The sequence below is a fragment of the Danio rerio genome, chromosome 3, assembly GCF_049306965.1.
Source record: "Danio rerio strain Tuebingen ecotype United States chromosome 3, GRCz12tu, whole genome shotgun sequence".
NCBI lineage: Eukaryota > Metazoa > Chordata > Actinopteri > Cypriniformes > Danionidae > Danio > Danio rerio.
Window position 1 is genome coordinate 66,076,748 of NC_133178.1, and position 5,822 is coordinate 66,082,569.

Below are 5,822 nucleotides of genomic sequence, written 5' to 3' on the forward strand. Positions count from 1 at the left end.
AATAAACCTGCATGTGGATCTTAACTCTGTTGTCAGTGTCACAATCCCCTGGCTACATGTCCATTTGAGTATTAGTAGACTGTCTGCTTGAAATCTACTCCTTCAACAGGCATTCAACTGACTATAATACACTTTGCAAGTGCACTAACCCCAACCCCAACCTTATAATCTAATGAGAATTGGTTGTAATGTGACTCAAATTCAACAAAGGAAGTGTGACCAAAAACCCAAACAGATATGAAGCAGCACTTATGTCTTCTGCACTGACGATAACAAGACAGCAACAATTATTATATTTGTGGAAACAGCATTACTGTTTAACAGCACTTTGGATTGAATAATTGACATCAGGGGTGTCCAAACTCGGTCCTGGAGGGCGGGTGTCCTGCAGATTTTACTTGCTTACATACAACTTGCCTCAACACACCTGCAAGGATGTTTCTAAAGCCTAGTAAGAGCTTGATTAGCTAGCCCAGGTGTGTCTGATTGGGGTTGGAATGTGGGTCTCAATGCTAGTCTCGATGCTGGTCTTTCTGGTCTAAATGCTGGTTTCAATGCAGCTCTTAATGCTGGTCTCAGTGCTGGTCTTGCTGTTTCAATGCTGAACCCAATGCTGGATTCAATTATGGTCTCAATAATAGTCTTAATACTGGTCTTTCTGGTCTGAATGCTGTTCTCAGTGCTGGTCTTGCTAGTCCCAATGCCAGTCCCAATGCTGGTCTTAATGCTGTTCTTGTTAGTTTCTATGCTGTTCTTGTTGGTTTTAACACTGGTCTCGATGCTGGTCTTGCTGGTCTCAATGCTGGTCTTGCTGGTCTCAATGCTGGTCTTGCTGGTTTTGCTGGTTTCAACACTGGTCTCAATGCTGGTCTCAATGCTGGTCTTGCTGGTCTCAATGCTGGTCTTGCTGGTTTCAACACTGGTCTCAATGCTGGTCTTGCTGGTCTCAATGCTGGTCTTGCTGGTCTCAATGCTGGTCTTGCTGGTTTCAACACTGGTCTCAATGCTGGTCTTGCTGGTCTCAATGCTGGTTTTGCTGGTTTCAACACTGGTCTCAATGCTGGTCTTGCTGGTCTCAGTGCTGGTTTTGCTGGTTTCAACACTGGTCTCAATGCTGGTCTTGCATGTCTCAATGCTGATTTTGCTGGTTTTATTGCTGGTCTTGCTGGTTTTTCTGGTTTCAACACTGGTCTCAATTCTGGTTTTACTGGTTTCAATGCTGGTTTTGCTGGTTTCAATGCTGGTTATTTATTGCTGGTCTTGCTGGTTTCAATGCTGGTCTTGCTGGTTTTAATGCTGGTCTTGCTGGATTTAGTGATGGTTTTGTTGGTTTTAATGCTGGTCTCGATGCTGATCTTGCTAGTTTCAATGCTGGTTTTGCTGGTTTCAACACTGGTCTCAGTGCTGGTCTTGCTGGTTTCAATGGTGGTCTTGATGGTTTTAATGCTGGTCTTGCTGGATTTAGTTATGGTTTTGATGGTTTTAATGCTGGTTTCAATGCTGGTTCTGCTGGTTTCAATGCTGGTCTTGCTGGTTTCAATATTGGCCTTAATGCTGATCTAGCTGGTTTTGCTCGTTTCAATGCTGGTTTTGCTGGTTTCAACACTGGTCTCAGTGCTGGTCTTGCTGGTTTCAATGGTGGTCTTGCTGGTTTCAATGCTGGTTTTGCTGGTTTTAGTGCTGGTTTTGCTGGTTTTAATGCTGGTCTCAATGCTGATGTTGCTAGTTTCAATGCTGGTTTTGCTGGTTTCAATATTGGCCTTAATGCTGATCTTGCTGGTTTCAATGCTGGTTCTGCTGGTTTCAATGCTGGTCTTGCTGGTTTTAATGCTGGTCTTGCTGGTTTCAATGCTGGTTTTGCTGGTTTCAATGCTGGTTTTGCTGGTTTTAATGCTGGTCTTGCTGGTTTCAGTGGTGGTTTTGCTGGTTTCAATGCTGGTCTTGCTGGTTTCAATGCTGGTCTTGCTGGTTTTATTGCTGGTCTTGCTGGTTTCAGTGGTGGTTTGCTGGTTTTAATGCTGGTCTCAGTGCTGATCTTTCTGATTCCAATGCTGGTTTCAATCAATGGCATTGTTTTGTCTGAACATTGGGTTGAAGTGCAGGTGTGCTTGGTTTATGTTTAAGTTCTTGTATTTTTACAAGTAAATATTTGAGGGTTTTGTAATTGCAAGTGCTGAATATTGGTCTCAGTGCTGGCCTTTCAAGTTTAAGCAAAATGAATGAATGTAAACGCCTGAAATGTGATCTAATGAGTCTGTGATTAGCAGTCTAACAAGTGACATTACTGACAATAACCATACAGATCAGCTTTATCATTACAACACACAGCTCCATTCACACACACACACACACACACACAGGTCAGCATGCTCTGATGTGAACGCAGTCACGTTTGAGCGCATCACAAAAGACGTTAATTCGTATAGCGGCCGGCTATATTGAGTTGCAGGACACACACACACTCACACACTCACACACACACACTCATGTGTCCCATTTAAAGGCGTTATTTGGAGGTGTTTGTTGTTCTGGGACACTCCTGTGTGGGAGACCCGGAGTCACTGAAGCTGAAGGGGAAACCGGAGAGCCCCTGCTGACAGGCACACCGGACACAGAGATGCTGTTTACCCGCAAACACCGCTGTCATGAGCCGATACGGTTACTCTCCGATCATTTATTTATTATCTGCATTTGCTTATATCCTCCCGAGCACCGAGTCACACCACACCGACCACGACTAAGGTGTCGACTTTTGGCAACACTCGGCCGCTTAGCGCATAGCTAGCCTAGCATGCTAGCCTGGCTGAAAGATGGAGAAATTGTACCAGCAGACGTCCCTACTGAAAAACAAAACTGTTCTGGTTCTCCAGGCTGGTCAGAGCTGGTTCTCCAGGCTAGTTTTAGAGGGGTTTTGGCCACTTTTAGCTGGTCTTAGTCGGCCAGGTTGGTCTTAGCTGGTTTTAGCTGGTCAAGCTAGTCTTAGCTGGTTTGAGCTGGTCAAGCTGATCTTACCTGGTTTAAGCTGGTCAGGCTGGAATTAGCTAGTTTTAGCTGGTTGTGCTAGCTGGTTTTAGCTGGTCAAGCTGGTCTTAGCTGGTCAGGCAGGTTTTTGAGAGTGGTTTTGGACACTTTTATCTGGTCTTAGTTGGTCAGGCTGGTTTTAGCTTGTCAGGCTGGCTAGTCTTGGCTGGTCTAAGCTGGTCGGGCTGGTTTTAGAGGAGTTTTAGACACTTTTAGCTGGTCTTAGTTGGTCAGGTTGGTCTTAGCTGGTTTTAGCTTGTCGAGCTAGTCTTAGCTGGTTTTGGCTGGTCAGGCTGGTATTATCTGGTTTGAGCTGGTATTAGCTGGTTTTGGCTTGTCAAGCTAGTCTTAGCTGGTTTTAGCTGGTCAGGCAGGTTTTTGAGAGGGGTTATGGACACTTTTATCTGGTCTTAGTTGGTAAGGCTGGTTTTAGCTTGTCAGGCTGGCTAGTCTTGGCTGGTCTAAGTTGGTCAGGCTGGTTTCAGAGAGGTTTTAGACACTTTTAGCTGGTCTTAGCTGGTCAATCTGGTCTTAGCTGGTTTTAGCAGGTCAAGCTGGTCTTTGCTGGTTTTAGCTGGTCAAGCTAGTCCCAGCTGGTTTTAGCGGGTCAGGCTGGTTTTTAGAGCGGTTTTAGCTACTTTTTTAGCTGGTTTTATTTGGTCAGGCTGGTTTTAGCTTGTCAGGCTGATCTTAGCTGGTCAGGCTGGTTGGTCATAACTGGTTTGGGCAGGTCAAGTTGGTTTTTGCTTTTTTAGCTTGTCAAGCTAGTCTTAGCTGATTTTAGCCGGTCAGGCTGATTTAAGATGGGTTTTGGCCACTTTTTATCTGGTCTTAGTTGGTGAGATTGGTCTTAGCTGGTTTTAGCTGGTCATGCTGGACTTTGAAGGTTTTAACTGGTCACGCTAGTTTTAGCTGGTTTTAGCTGGGTCAAGCTGGTTTTTGCTGCTCAAGGTAGTCTTAGCTGGTTTTAGCGGGTCGGGCTGGTTTTAGAGGGGTTTTGGCTACTTTTTAGCTGATCTTAGTTGGTCAGGCTGGTTTTAGCTTGTCAGGCTGATCTTAGCTGGTCAGGCTGGTTGGTCTTAGCTGGTTTTGGCTGGTCTTGGGTGTGTGTGGCCTATTTGTTGATTTAAGGTTAGTAAGATAGTTTTTAAGGATGTAAACAATAACAGCAGTCCTAATGTATTTCCTGTTTTATAGTTTTAAATTTTCATAGCTTCTAAAAGGACAACAAATATAGTGATATTATTTATTTTATGACAGCATTCGTAATGGGTAAGCTAAATTGTCCCAAGTGTATATGTGTGAATGAGAGTGTATGGGTGTTTCCCAGTTATGGGTCGCAGCTGGAAGGGCATTTACTGTGTAAAATATATGCTGGATTGGTTGGCGGTTCATTCCGCCGTGGTGAACCCTGATTAATAAAGGGACTAAGTCGAAAAGAAAATTAATAAATGAATGACAACATTCATCATGGGCCGATGACATTTCCATATCGAAACGGTCTACAGGGGGAATAGAGCTGATGTTTTGTTTGTTGGTCAAATATCTAAAGATTTGTAAATAAAGAAGCATAAACATTCAAGAAAATTATAGCTTTGTCTTTCAGAATAAGTCTAAATTAAGCATTTTTTTTTAAATAAACGAGCTAAATTACCAAAAGGGTAAGTAAAATTAACTCATTTCAGAAAGAAAACAAGATTATTCTACTTACTTCATTGGCAGATTATTTAGATTAAAGAAACTCACTTAGAGCGTCACGGTGGCACAGTGGGTAGCACGATAGCCTCACAGCAAGAAGGTCGCTGGTTCGAGTCAGTCGGCATTTCTCTGTGGAGTTTGCATGTTCTCCCCGTGTTGGCGTGGGTTTCCTCTGAGTGCTCCGGTTTCCCCTAAAGTCCAAACACATGCACTATTGACGAATTGGGTGAGCAAACTCATCGGTAGTGTGTGTGAATCTAAGAGTGTGTACGGGTGTTTCCCAGTCATGGGTTGCAGCTAGAAAGGCATCTGCTGCGTAAAGCATATGCTGGGTTAGGTTATTTCTGAAAACAAAACTATATATCTTGTCTATAAAATGCATCTTAATGTAAATATTTGTATATTTGGACTAGAAACAAATCAAAAACTCTTTTTGCAGCATGATGGTACATTAGCACTTATTTTTAGAGCTAAATACGCTAGATGACGGGTTTAATTTGATTCATTCCTACTTAAATATTTTTCACAGTGCACTTATTACATTTTAAAAAGCAAGTTACTATGAGAAACAACTCACTGTTGCTTGTGTTTGAGAAGTTTTTACTGTGGGCCTACATTCAGTGACAGACTTGGTAAAGTCACGCCATCTAGTGGAAGAGTTGGGCTAAGACATACACTCATGCTGGAAGTTGATTTATTCATTCATTTATTCTCCTTCAGCTTGGTTCCTTTATTAATCAGGGGTCCCAACAGCGGAATGAACCGGCAACTATTCCAGCTTATGTTTTAAGCAGCGGATGTCCTTCCAGCTGCAACCCAGTACTGGGAAGCACACATACACTCATATTCACACACATACACTACAGCCAATTCAGTTCATCAATTCCCCTATAGCGCATGTGTTTGGACTATGGGGGAAACCAGAGCACCCGGAGAAAACCCACGCCAACACGGGGAGAACATGCAAACTCCACACAGAAACGCCAACTGACCCTGAGGCTTGAACCAGCGACCTTATATTTATATATGGTATACTTATAGAAATATAATCATGAACTTTGAGGCAAAAGCAGGTATGCACAAGGAAATGACAAGAAGAGGTC